Here is a 14,800-nt window from a genome sequence, read left to right on the forward strand (position 1 = left end):
TTACTGTACAAACTGTAAATAAATCTTTATTCCTGACTATGTGACGTCGCCATTAATGTGTTTCTAGTTAAAAAATTGATTTTTTTTTTTTTTTTTTTTTTTGGTAGATTGGCTTATGGGGTGATTTTGAAGGAGTAATTAAGTTAATCTTCTCATAAGTGGATGTAATATGTACAGATGCCATCTAGGCCATTTTTTTTTTTTTTTTTTTAAGTCTATATTTTGCTTTACAAAAACGTGAAAAAGCCGCTGTGACCAAGCTATCACGAGGTGAACAGCATTGTAAGCATAATTAATAACGATATACTTCAGTTTGTCTGTGTGTTTTTGTATGCAAGCAGGTCTGCTGCGGTCTGCTGACAGTCCAAAATGGCGGCGGTAGGACGAAACCATGGGCGAGTCTGTTGCTATGGGGTGTTCTATTGAGCTTCGCCTCTTGGTATCCATGCTCTTTGACCAAGAGGCAAAGCTCAATAGAACGTCCCATAGCAACAGACTCGCTATCTACTCACCCATATGCCGACGGAGGCCCTGGTGAAGTTTTAGAGTCCTCGCATCCCTTGCGGAGATCCGCGGGGCGAGCGACTAGCACACCTAATGGCTGATGGCGCCCCAGACTAACATCCAAAAACACAAAATTGAAACCACAAAATATCTCCAACATGCTCATCCGGAGTGATCCAAGTGTCCTGGAGCCCCGACATAAAAAGTTGTTTTGAAAAACGTCATTTGAACTCTGTTTTTAGCCTCACTGTAGCCTGTAGCTCTGACTGCTTCTCTGTGCTCCGCACGCACGTGTGCGCGCTCAGGGTGATCGGTGATGCACGGTCACTGAAGAGCAGCAATCTCAACAGTACTGATGTCCAGATTCTCAAGTGCAGGCATCGCCAATTCCCAGTCTGAGCAGCAAAGACTCTCATCTGCTGGCATTGCTTTGCATTTGAAACAACTACACCACCAGGTTTCCAGTGCTTGACTCCGGTTTTCTGCGGCTGGCTGAGGGTTAGGCTCATAAGCGGCGGCTGCTTCGTCCAGTAGTCCCGCGTCCGTATACTCGGGCCCAAACAAATACGGCTCAAAAACGAAATGCTGTTCCTCCTCAATTTCAAAGTCTTCAGACATGTTGGGCTGTCCTTTGCTACTGTGGTTACTGTTGTCTCTCCCTGCGGTGCACGTGTCACGTGATGTAAACACGGGTAAGCAAAGCTCATGCTTTCGCTGATCTTGCACAAGCACGCACACGTGAGCGCGGAGCACAGAGAAGCAGTCAGAGCTACAGGCTACAGTGAGGCTAAAAACAGAGTTCAAATGACGTTTTTCGAAACAACTTTTTATGTCGGGGCTTCAGGACACTTGGATCACTACGGATGAGCAGTATGGAGATACTTTGTGGTTTCAATTTTGTGTTCTTGAACGTTAGTCTGGGGCGCCGTCTGCCATTAGGTGTGCTAGCCGTTCCCCCCGCCTATCTCCGCAAGGGATGTGAGGACTCTAAAACTTCACCAGGGCCTTCCTCAGCATGAGGGTGAGTAGATAATGGCTGAATTTTCATTTTTGGGTGCACTATCCCTTTAATAAAACCAAGTAGGCTACAAGAAACAGATTAAACAAAATAATAAAAGGGACAAGGGAAAAAAACAAAGATAAAACAGTTACAAACTATAGACCAAACCGAAATATTGAGTAAAAAGACATGTCACCTACCTGAATCTTGGGGAAGGATGATTGGCACGGAGATGGAGGGTCGTTTGAACTGCGCCTTGGCAAGTGCCAGCGGGTTCCGCTGTAGTACTGTCAAAATTGCTCAGAAATGACATTCGAATATTCCTTCTAAAAATAACTTATAGGTTCGAACCATTCAAAAAAAAATAATTTCACATTATGTCCACAAGAGGGCAAACTAATACAAGGAAACATACTTGTATATGTATTAATACAAGGAAACATAAGTACTTGTAGGTATTTTTAATTCAACATAAAGGTCTTTGAAAACATTTACATACTTACACATTAAAACACATAAAACAATTATCTATAACATTACATTATAAACAACCGCGGATCTCTCGCTCGCCCCCCCTCTCTGACCCGTCCCACACCGCCCGTGGAAGCACTGCAAATAGCCTCGAAGCGCCAAGAAGCGAAGCCAGTTTCCTTTCGGCGCCCATGTTAACCGATTGTGTCATCCACACCGGCTGCGCCGCACCGCGCAGCTCTGTGGCTGGCTCGCGCCCTGCAGCGATCGTTTCGGCGTCTGGTCTATTTTCTGCACGAGCCGCAAGTGAATGTTTCAAGCCGGGTGACGGAGACAACAGCTGGGAGCAGAACCGCTTGTCGACCAGCGTGAAGAAATGCGCGTCTGATGTGAACGGAAGTGTTCCAGCTTGCGCGAGAATTTCGGTGCGCTGCGCTTCGCAGCACTTCCGTGGGCGTTGTGGCCTATGCAGTGCGTTCAGTGCAGCGGCCCAGGCCAACGCCCACTCGCAAAGAGGACAGCTGCGGTAGTGTTTTTTTTTTTCTCCATAATCGAATATCAATTTTCACATTCGAAGGTCCATTTTTTTTTTCAAATTCGAATTTAAATTCTAATTTAGAAAATTCGTTGACAGCCCTACTCCGCTGCAGCTCCAACTTCTCCCGCTTTAATTCTACCATCTCCTGCTGGAGGGCAGTGGATCTTTCCAGCTGGCGCTCAATCCGACGCAGCACGGCTAGCTTCTCCCTCTCGAGGCCCATGAGTGTCTCGCTGCAGGTGCAGGTGGTAATAGAGGACCGCCGGGTGAGGCCACCCCGCGTGCGGACGCTGGACCTTGCTGGTGCAGGTTGGCGGATGGGGACAGGCCTTGAGCTTGAGAGTGTGCAGGGGACGTCTTCATCGGGCAGGCTGATGCTGAGGGGCAGGGAGGTTCGTTGAGCTGCTCTGGCCCCGCTCCCAGATGGCTCATCCTCACCCGAGTCACAGTGACTGTCTTAATGTGTGCACCTATACCCATAGGTCATTTTATATCTGCGTAACTGGATGTAGGCCTAATTGCTACTTGGATACACCTGTTACCTGTAATTACACACACGCACAGCAGGGAATTAGTGCTTTGGGTAGCAGCTGTGTGTTTCCACACATCTGCACATATATGTCACATTAACTCTTTTACAACTGTCAGCGTGCTGCCTGTGTGTTTTTATAGTTTATAGTTGGCGTTTTGTCTGATTCGCAGTGTAGATTTATATAGTCCATAAATCTGTCAATTTTGTCCTTCCGTGAACTGGTCACGTTAAGATGATCATTAGCAGAGACACAACGTTGATGAATGCAAGTAGGATACAATGTGGTCAGGATACAATGCAGGTCCTGTCACGTATTGTAGTTATAACAATGATGTGTGTAATGACAAAGACGGAGATTCAATTTCAAATTCGACTCTGTTTACTGGCTTCTTACTCTGCATGTATTACAGGTCATTCAACAGGTACGTAACTTAACAGCGCCCCCGCTGGTCAGGCAGTAGTAACTACAAATCACATCTCCGTTCTTTCAAAATGAACATCTGCATATACAGAAAATAACCTATGCAAATATAAGCCTAGCAGACTCTTAAATGAAGATCAAAACACTGTTAAACCTTACTCATATTCTACTCAGGGATACTTCAACCATTAGCTTTCAGGTCCTTGTAACGACCTCAGACACGAAACTGTTGGACTCAAATGCACGACTCAAGCAGTGGTTGGTATAACAAAAGTATTTTACTTGGCAAGAATTCAATCAAAACAAAACCACTCACAATGAAGATCAAAGTACAAAGAAAAACACTCACTAGGAGGATCAAAAATGATCACAAAACTTAAATCAAACCTGATAACTTGAAAACCTGACTGGGACGTTTAACTGAGACTATCACACAGACTGAACAAAACGAACTGGCAACAAGACAAAGGGAGACAAGGACTTTATACATGAGGTAGGGGAAAACAGGTGAAACCAATCAGGGGCGGGGTAGACAATCACAATGGCGGGAAATTCACACAAAGGGAGGAAGTCAGGGTCTGAAACGAGAGGAGAAAGGTGAGCACAAAATAAAACAGGAAGTGCATCACGAGACTAGACATGAGTTACTTTAACTTAACATAAAGTGCACAAACATAACTGATAATATGCATTGTTGCTTTCCACTCCATAAGTACACTACTTATAAAGTAACATTAACTCAATAACACAACTTCGCAATTCTCAACTTTCTGTAATTTACAGTGAGTAACGATTTGGAGGTTTAATCAGTCTACCAAAGCGAGATGTTTTTACTGGAACTGCTGTAGTCACTTTAGGTGTTTCAGTCTCTTTCACAGGAGATGCAACAGGTGCTGGCATCCCCATAGTTGTGTCTGCTGGTTCACCAGTAGCTGCTGGGAAGTCTTCCTGTTCAGTAACATTCTGTTCTGGAAAACTGTCCTCTCTGCTCTTCAGCAGGTGCCGCCTGTTTCTCCTAAAGGTGCTGCCTTCAGGTGTCTGGATCACAAAAGACCTCGGCTGAACATGGCTATGTTTCACACCAGGATATCGTCCATGACGTTCACAACTCCTTCTAAGTCCTCCAGTCTCTAAGCAATGCACTTCTGGAAAACTTCTGGAGCTGATGAGACACCAGAAGGAAGCTGTGTGAATCGGTACCTACCGAAAGGTGTGTTAAAGGTCCACAACTTAGAACTGTCCTCATCTAGCTGTATTTGCCAGAACCCATGGTTTGCGTCCAACACAGAAAAGATCTTTGCATTTGGCATTTCTGCCACAACCTCCTCTACTGTCCGCAGAGGGTAGTGTCCCCTTTTTATGTCTTTGTTGAGATCTTGGGGGTCTATGCAGATTCTCAATTTTTTGTTCGTTTTTTTGACCGTGACCATGCTGTTAACCCAGTCAGTGGGCTCAGCTTGTTTTTCAACCACGTCAAGTTTCTCCATCCTGTCCACTTTAGTTTTGATTTGGTCTTTCAGTGCTAACGGCACTTTTCTGGGAGGGTGAATAACCAGAGCGACTGCTGGATCTATCTGAATGTGATGCTGTCCCGGTACACATCCCAACCCAGTGAACACGTCTTTATATTCTCTCAGGATGTCTGTTTCCACTTCTTTGTCCAGTCTGTAGACTCTTTTTATAAGTCCCATTTCTGTGCAAGAATCCCCTCCTAGGACAGCTGGTAAGTCAGCTCCTATTATCTGGAACTTCAACTCATGCACTTTAGTTTTGTGCTCACATTTCAGTTTTGCCATGCCCAGTGGCACCACTTTGTGGCGGGAATATGTCACTAACTTGGTGCTGGACTCAAGTAGTGGATCATCCTTGTCAGCCACTTCGTGAAAGGTTGAAAGAGGTAGCACATTGCAACCTGCACCAGTATCTAACCTGAACGTGCACTTTTGATCATTCACTTTGATTTCTTCAGTCCATTTTTTCTGTTTTGTTTCTATGGTAGCTCCTTTTTTCAGTCTGAGGCCTCTAGTTTCCCTGCGCGGCGCAGGGTGGTGCAGGGTGGCGAACCCCGCGCAGAGCTAGTTTCGAGCAGCGCAACCCGAGGCGCGCTCAGTTTGTTAGTTTGGCAGACCGAGATGCGCTGAGATGGGTGTGGCGGCACAGCAGGGGGAGATGTCGACAGATCCAGCTTGGCGCAGTGACACTTTGGTGCCAAAAGGCTTCGACGAAGGTGCACTAAAAGCTTGCCAGCTGAAACCAGGTCTACTGTCAGCGCAGGCAGAGTGCAGCCGGTGTAAGTGGACGTTTGGCTGACCAGCGGACAGTGCGCACACGTTTCCAAAACCTCACAGGCAGGTTTCCAGAATGTCAGGCACATTAACAATGCAATAAATACCCCAAAAAAACACTATTCAATGCAACTATCTGCTATCAGCACATAAATGTATCTCTATATCGACTGTCCCGTCACATCTGATGTCAGATCAAAGGGGATTGGCACCGTTTGGCACGTTTGGCACGCCTAATGAAAACCCAACCTGATTTGATTAACACAGCTGCAAACTAATGAGTTCACATCCCTCTCAGCCAACCACAAAAAGCCACAGCTTCAGATAGGGAGTATATATTCAGCATCTGTCATCTTAAATAGTCAAAAGAAAATAAACAGAGTGAGACTGCGAGAGAGAGAGTGCGCGCACACGCACGAGAGAAATGCTGTCAACAAATTGTAGCCTAAGTTATGTTCGGTGTCTTAAGGGTTTACGTGCTTTATGTGATTGCCTATACAAATGTTAAAATGTTCTTGCTTAACGTGATCTACAAAGATGGAGTACATTATTGCGAGGAGGAAGACTTACGCAGAGAGGGTGTACCGTCAAAGGACATCCTATTTGGGCATGACAGAGCTGGAATGCAGGTGGGCCACACGAATAATGACTGGAATACCGCCGTGTCCATTGTAATTGTAATTTCATGTCGTACTCTTTTTCATTATTCAGGAACAAATTACATCTACCCCGCAAGGTGGTCCAAGTGGTGACGCACATCGTGGCCTCTGATGCGCATCCCGGTGGTACCTGTGCTCTCCCTGTTGCTGTAAAGGTGACAGTGGCTCTGACCGTCTTCGCCACCGGGTCTTTCCAGCACAACTTGGCCGCAGTGGCCGGGATCTGTCAGTTCGGCTATAGACGAATTCGGTGAAAAAAACGGAAGTCAAGCAGCCGCCATTACTGCGGTGACAGCTCCCCTCATGGGCTCTGTGCGCGAAGCGGGCATTTGGATGCAAGCTCCAAGAAGTGGACCTTTTCTCTTCTGTGAATATGTCTAGGAAGGCTGGGAGGACATGAGCCGTCCTCGGCTGTTCTGATAACAGCGGAAAACTCCAACTTTGGAACAAAACTTTATGCAAAATACACAGCCCCTTACTTCACGAGGACTGTCCATGTTTTAGACCGTGCAGTTTACACAGATTTCCTGGGCGTGCCGAGGACCAAGGTGTTCGCCACAGGTGGATAAAGAATATCAACAGAAAGGACTTCGTTCCCAATAAAAACAATACAGTAAGTTAAGTATTCTCTTCATGCCACAATGACTAGCATTCAGGATAGCATAGCCTAACAGCTAACTTAAACCTAGCTATCGCTACTCGCTAACATTAGCTATGTAACGTTAACACTAATGCTGTAACGTTAATCCTGTGCAACTCATAAATCAGTTTCCGAGCCGGTGTTTACAACTTTCAATGCAAGTTGGTCCCAGTGCATGGTAAATACTGTTGCCTGTTACAGGCAGGTGTCTTAATAACAATCTATGAACCACACAACTAAGGTTGCAGCAAATAAAATAGCTTATGTTAGTCAGGGCACTTAGCTTAACCTCGACTTATCCAAATGGAGTCTGAGCTGTCCAGTCTGAGGTCTGAAGTCCACCACATTGAGAACCTCCTGGATGTTGTCCTCCAGAGGCAAACTCTGCTCCTCTCCCGGCTAGATGTGCTGCAGCAGGACGTGCCCCACAGCCCTGTGTGTCCGGCAAATACCGAAAATCCAGGTCCATCAGCTGCTCATCCTCTCTCCTGGGCGTCTGTTGTGAAGAAACAGAGAAGGATTTCTCTCCCGCTGTTCTCACTGGATGGAGATGAGGACCCGATCCCGCTGTCAAACTTTTTTACACCGCTGGAAAAGCTAACAGAGCTAGCGGTTCCATCGACTGCTCTGGAGCAGCTTATCCCGACTCGCTCCAACATAAAAGGAAAGCGTCGTAAATCCCCAACGAGCCCAGAATCTCGTGGAAAACGCCGTCAATGTTTCTCTCCCCCTGCTGTCTTAAACTCCGAGCGTGCTACTGCTGGTCCCCTGCCATCGTCTCACCTGCCCAGCAGAGCACCGGTCACTGCTGCGTCCAGTGGTGATGTCATTGGAAGCAGCCACTCACCAGTGCACCTGTCTTAATCGACTCTCCTAACGCTTGCGGCATTCAGCAACATCTCTCCTCCAAACAATCCTCATATTTGGCGACTCCATAAAAAGATCCATTGAGCTTCCAGGCGCAATCACTTACAGCCTTCCTGATGCCAAAGTTGCAGATCTCAATGAACTGACCCCAGTGCTCACAGACCTCCACCCTTCTGTCCACACGCTAATTGTACATGTGTGTACTAATGACGTCATGATCAGACAATCATTCGCACTCCGCGATCAACTAGAGTCTCTCGCGGTTACAATCCAGAGCCTTGGTAAAACCTGCATTTTTTCTGGTCCCATGCCCACTACTTCAAAGAGCCCTGAGCGTTTCAGTCGTTTATACGGTGTACATGAATGGCTGAAATCCTTTTGCACTGCAACTGAGCATGGCTTAATCAGTAACTTTGACTATTTTTGGACCAGACATGACCTCTACAAACCTGATGGCCTGCATCCAAACCAAAAAGGCACTAAACAGCTCATACAAAATTTCATAAACCATATTGCTTTTAACTCTGACTGATACATACTTCAGCATGGCCCTGCTCAAGAAGCCACTCCCATCCAAAATGAAGAGTATCTTTCTCCGGGTCCTGCTGATCTCTTCCTCCAAAACATACCCACCAGGATCTCATTTAATCGTGCCACCTCCCAACCCAGTTGTATGACTACAAGAGCAAATCTAGTTCCCATCCCACTCTCTCTAACACATAAGCCTGACTTCACTTCAGCTCATCACCAGTCTCACCCTTCAACTGTTACTGCTGAGGCCATCCATAGCAGTGCTGCAGTCTTCTGTCTTCTTAATGTGAGGTCCCTTGCAAACAAGTCCTTTTTGTGCCAGGATTTCATCATGTCTAACAATATTGACTTCTTCTTTATCACAGAGTCCTGGTTAAGCCCTGGTTATACTATTCCACTTACTGAAACATGTCCCCCTAACAATTCATGTCTCAGCCAACCCAGACTGTCTGGTCGTGGAGGTGGGGTAGCTGTTATCTTTAATAATAAATATAAATGATCCCCTGTCTCTCTCAATACTTTCTCTTCCTTTGAGTCTTTGGGTTTTCTGTTAAATGGCCAACACCCCATATTATGTGTGTTAGTCTATAGGCCGCCTAAGGCGAACACTGTTTTTATTCAAGAGTTTTCTGAATTTCTTTTTTTTATTATGGCCAATTATGATAAAGTGCTCATCGTAGGTGACTTTAATATCCACGTTTGTTGCCCCTCCACTTCTTGTTTTACCACAGATTTTATTACCCTTTTAGAGTCTTTCAGTCTTGAGCAANTAGGCCGCCTAAGGCGAACACTGTTTTTATTCAAGAGTTTTCTGAATTTCTTTCTTTTATTATGGTCAATTATGATAAAGAGCTCACTGAGGCGACTTTAATATCCACGTGTGTTGCCCCTCCACTTCTTGTTTTACCACAGATTTTATTACCCTTTTAGAGTCTTTCAGTCTTGAGCAACTGGTTAAAAATCCAACTCACAATAAGGGGCATACTCTAGACCTTGTGCTGTCTCACTGTGTCTCCCTGGATAATATTGAATTATGTGATTTTAATGTCTCTGATCACAAAGCTGTCATCTTCCATACTCTCCTCCTGCCTCCTGCTGTCAAGCCTTCTACTTGTACTCGCTTTCGGTCTTTTAATTCTGAATCAGCTTTGTACTCGCTTTCGGTCTTTTAATTCTGAATCAGCTAGTCATTTTAACAGTATGTTTCTAGCTGTCTCTACCAGTAATAGCCTTAACCGCAATGATCTAGCCGTAGATGACTTGCTGGACCATTTTAACAGCACATGCCTGACAGTCCTTGATGACATTGCCCCCATCAAAAGTAAACGAACTAAACAGAAGGCCCTCCGCTGGCTTAATGAATACACTAGGGATATAAAGAGGCAACGCAGGAAAGCGGAAAGGAAATGGAAGAAAGACAAGCTGAAGGTTTTGTTTGATAATCTCAAAAATCTGATGTGTGCCTATCAACAAGCTATCAAGCAAGCGAGATACTCATACTTTTCTGATCTTGTGGCAAGTAGCCACAACCCCAGGGTTTTATTTCAGGCAATAAATTCAGTGGTTAGCCCTCCACCCAATCAGCCGATTGAAGCCTCCACTGAAAAATGTGAGCAGTTTCTCCACCACTTCATATCACTCCTTCGTCGAGAAATCTTCCCACCTTTACAGAACCATCCACAAATCTGCCCCACTTTAAGCAAATCTCTCTGTCAGACTTAGAGGAGTTAACCCACCACTTAAATTCCTCCACCTGTCAGTTAGACACTATCCCCACTAGATTTCTCAAAGAGGTATTTCAGACAGTCAGCCCTCAAATTCTGTCTTTAATTAACTGCTCACTAACTACTGGCTCCTTCCCATTAGGCCTCAAAAAGGCGATCGTTCGACCCCTTCTGAAGAAACCGACCCTTGACCCTTTTGTTTTAAACAATTTTAGACCAATTTCAAACCTACCTTTTTTATCTAAAATTTTAGAAAAGTGCGTTGCATCTCCACTTATCACTCATATGAATAACTGCAGTATCTTTGACAAATATCAATCTGGATTTCGAACCTACCACAGCACAGAAACAGCTCTTATTAAAGTCACAAATGACCTATTGCTTACTGCTGATTCTGGGGCCTGCTTGATCCTAATTTTACTAGATTTAAGTTCTGCATTTGATACTGTTGACCACAAAATCCTTTTAAATCACCTGGAAACTCACGTCGGTATTAAGGACACCGCCCTTGCATGGTTTCGTTCTTATCTCTCTGACAGATCCTTCTCGGTTGTGATGGGAGAATTCTCCTCATCTACTACTACTCCTCCGAGAACCGTCACTCCTCCGAGAACCGTCACCTTATCGTGGTGGAGGAGTTTGAGTGCCCTAATGACCCTAGGAGCTATGCTGTCGGGAGCATTTTGCCCCTGGTAGGGTTTCCCATGGCAGATTGGTTCTGGGCGAAGGGTCAGACGAAGAACGGTTCAAAAGACCCTTCATGATGGATACAAACAAGGACACTTGTACCCGGCCCGGAGGGTTACCGGGGCCCCGCCCTGGAGCCAGGCCTGGGGTTGGGGCCCGTGGGCGAGCACCTGGTGGTCGGGCCTTCGCCCATGGGGTCCGGCCGGGCCCAGCCCGAACCGGCTACATGGGCTCGTCCCCCTGTAGGCCCACCACCCACAGAGGGATCCAGAAGGGTTCGGTGCAATGTGGATTGGGCAGCAGACCAAGGCGGGGGCCTTGGCGGTCCGATCCTCGGTTACAGAAGTTGGCTCTTGGGACATGGAATGTCACCTCTCTGGCGGGGAAGGAGCCGGAGCTTGTGGAAGAGGTTGAGCGCTACCGGCTAGATATAGTCGGCCTCACCTCGACACATAGTTCCGGGTCTGGAACCCTAGTCCTTGAGAGGGGTTGGACTCTCTCCTTCGCTGGAGTTGCTCCGGGTGAGAGGCGGAGGGCCGGGGTGGGCTTCCTGATAGCCCCCAGACTCTCTGCCTGTACGTTGGGGTTTACCCCGGTAGACGAAAGGGTTGCTTCCCTGCGCCTTCGGGTCGGGGAACGGGTCCTGACTGTTGTCTGTGCTTATGCACCGAACAACAGTTCAGAGTACCCACCCTTTTTGGAGTCCCTGGGACGGGTGCTGGACAGCGCCCCGACCGGGGACTCCATTGTTCTGCTGGGGGACTTCAACGCTCACGTGGGCAATGACAGCGGGACCTGGAGGGGCGTGATTGGGAGGAACGGCCTGCCCGATCTGAACCCGAGTGGTGTTCAGTTATTGGACTTCTGTGCGGGTCGCAGTTTGGCCATAACTAACACCATGTTCAAACATAAGGATGTCCATCGGTGCACGTGGCACCAGGACAGCCTAGGTCGCAGGTCAATGATCGACTTTGTAGTCGTATCATTTGACCTGCGGCCATATGTTCTGGACACTCGGGTGAAGAGAGGAGCAGAGCTGTCAACTGATCACCACCTGGTGGTGAGTTGGATCAGATGGTGGGGGAGGACGCCGCGCAGACCTGGCAGGCCCAAACGAACAGTGAGGGTCTGCTGGGAACGCCTGGCGGAAGAACCTGTCCAGATGATCTTCAACTCCCACCTCCGGGAGAGCTTCGACCGCGTCCCGAGGGCAGAGGGGGACATTGAGTCCGAATGGGCCTTGTTCCGCTCTGCCATTGTCGAGGCGGCTGTTGTGAGCTGTGGCCGCAAGGCCGCTGGGGCCAGTCGCGGCGGTAATCCCCGAACCCGCTGGTGGACACCAGAGGTGAGGGGAGCCGTCAGGCTGAAGAAGGAGGCCTACAGGGCATGGTTGGTCTGTGGGTCTCCGGAAGCAGCTGACGGGTACCGGCGGGCCAAGCGGAGCGCAGCAGCGGCAGTCGTTGAGGCAAAAACTCGGGCGTGGGAGGAGTTCGGTGAGGCCATGGAGGAAGACTATCGATCGGCTCCAAAGAGGTTCTGGCAAACCGTCCGGCGCCTCAGGGGGGGAAGGCGGCAACTTGCTCACACTGTTTACAGTGGGGGCGGGGAGCTGCTGACGTCAACTGAGGACATTGTCGGGCGGTGGAAGGAATACTTTGAGGAGCTCCTCAATCCCACCAACACGTATTCCAGTGAGGAAACAGAGACGGGGGTCTCGGGGGCGGGTCGTCCAATTTCTGGGGCAGAAGTTGCTGAGGTAGTGAAACAACTCCGAGGCGGCGGAGCCCCGGGGGTGGATGAGATTCGTCCTGGATATCTCAAGGCTCTGGATGTTGTAGGGCTGTCCTGGCTGACACGCCTCTGCAACATTGCGTGGACATCGGGGGCAGTGCCTCTGGAGTGGCAGACCGGGGTGGTGGTTCCCATTTTCAAGAAAGGGGACCAGAGGGTGTGTTCCAACTACAGGGGGATCACACTCCTCAGCCTACCCGGTAAGGTTTACTCCAGGGTGCTGGAGAAGAGGGTCCGGTCGATAGTTGAACCTCGGATTGAGGAGGAGCAATGTGGTTTTCGTCCCGGACGCGGAACCGTGGACCAGCTCTTTACCCTCGCCAGGGTGCTGGAGGGGGCATGGGAGTTTGCCCAACCAGTCCACATGTGTTTTGTGGATTTGGAGAAGGCTTACGACCGTGTCCCCAGGGGCATCCTGTGGGGGGTGCTCCGGGAGTATGGGGTTGGTGGCCCCTTGCTAAGGGCCATCCAGTCCCTGTACCAAAGGAGCATGAGTCTGGTTCGCGTGGCTGGCAGTAAGTCGGACCTGTTCCCGGTGAGGGTTGGACTCCGCCAGGGCTGCCCTTTGTCACCGGTTCTGTTCATAACTTTTATGGACAGAATTTCTAGGCGCAGCCGAGTGGTGGAGGGTGTCAGGTTCGGTGACGGGAGGATCTCGTCCCTGCTTTTTGCGGATGACGTGGTCTTCCTAGCTCCATCGAACAGTGACCTCCAGCTCTCGCTGGGGCGGTTCGCAGCCGAGTGTGAAGCGGCTGGGATGAGAATCAGCACCTCCAAGTCTGAGGCCATGGTCCTCAGCCGGAAAAGGGTGGATTGCCCACTCCAGGTCAGGGGGGAGGTCCTTCCTCAGGTGGAGGAGTTTAAGTATCTCGGGATCTTGTTCACGAGTGAGGGTAGGATGGAGCGGGAGATTGACAGGCGGATTGGGGCGGCGTCAGCAGTGATGCAGGCGCTTAACCGGTCCGTTGTGGTGAAGAGGGAGCTTAGCCAGAAAGCGAAGCTCTCGATTTACCGGTCGATCTACGTTCCAACCCTCACCTATGGTCACGAGCTCTGGGTAGTGACCGAAAGAATGAGATCGCAAGTACAAGCGGCCGAAATGAGTTTCCTCCGCAGGGTGGCTGGGCTCAGCCTTAGGGATAGGGTGAGGAGCTCAGACATCCGGGAGGGACTCGGAGTAGAGCCGCTGCTCCTCCACATCGAGAGGAGCCAGTTGAGGTGGTTCGGGCATCTGGNGTGGCTGGGCTCAGCCTTAGGGATAGGGTGAGGAGCTCAGACATCCGGGAGGGACTCGGAGTAGAGCCGCTGCTCCTCCACATCGAGAGGAGCCAGTTGAGGTGGTTCGGGCATCTGGTAAGGATGCCTTCCGGACGCCTCCCTTGGGAGGTGTTTCGGGCGTGTCCAACCGGGAGGAGACCTCGGGGCCGCCCCAGAACATGCCGGAGGGACTATATCACCCGGCTGGCCTGGGAACGCCTCGGGGTTCCCGCGGAAGAGCTGACGGAAGTGGCTGGGGAGAGGACTGTCTGGGCTTCTTTGCTGAGGCTGCTGCCCCCGCGACCCGGACCCGGATAAGCGGAGGACGACGAGTATGAGTATGAGTACGAGTACGAGTACGAGTACTGCTCCGTTTTTATCTGGTGTTCCCCAGGGGTCAATTCTTGGTCCGTTACTTTTTTCCATATATATGCTTCCCCTGGGTGAAATTATTAATAATCATAACATTAACTTCCATTTTTATGCGGATGACACGCAACTTTATGTACCGATTACTGGCAATAATACTGACGAATGTGCTCGAATTCTAGCCTGTCTTTACGATATTAAATGTTGGATGTCTCAAAACTTCCTCCAGCTGAATGAATCCAAATCAGAATTCATTTTATTCGATCCCCCCAACCAAACCAGTGATTTAAAAAAGAATCTTGGACTATTGTCATCCAACATTAAACACTCTGCCTGAAATTTGTGTTGAGAATCAACATATATTTACCTCACACGGTGGCACCAAATATGTTGGGGTTAAATTGGCTATCGGAAATAATTAATAATTATTATTAATCATTAATAATTATGTTAAATAATGTGACTTAATTAACATTAAATCACCTCGTTGGGCACCATTCCCGTAAAGGGAAAAATGATAGCCA

General features: G+C 48.5%; 1 protein-coding gene and 1 long non-coding RNA gene across 3 annotated transcripts in view; one reads left to right on the forward strand and one right to left on the reverse strand.

The window, feature by feature from the left end:
* The window catches only part of LOC126384742 (NXPE family member 3-like), a 105,454-nt gene that overhangs the window by 41,962 nt on the left and 48,692 nt on the right, over window positions 1–14,800 (reverse strand). The gene's annotated exons all lie outside the window — the stretch shown is intronic.
* LOC126384748 (uncharacterized) overlaps window positions 1–14,800 on the forward strand; it is a 22,304-nt gene that overhangs the window by 3,718 nt on the left and 3,786 nt on the right. The window contains exons 2-3 of one of the 2 annotated variants that reach the window (XR_007569338.1): window positions 4,463–6,380; window positions 6,463–7,023. This is a non-coding gene — a long non-coding RNA (uncharacterized LOC126384748). Of the gene's footprint in view, window positions 1–4,462; window positions 7,024–14,800 lie in introns of both variants that reach the window. The other variant, XR_007569337.1, reaches the window with a different exon arrangement.

Source organism: Epinephelus moara, chromosome 23, assembly GCF_006386435.1.
Source record: "Epinephelus moara isolate mb chromosome 23, YSFRI_EMoa_1.0, whole genome shotgun sequence".
Classification (NCBI taxonomy): domain Eukaryota; kingdom Metazoa; phylum Chordata; class Actinopteri; order Perciformes; family Serranidae; genus Epinephelus; species Epinephelus moara.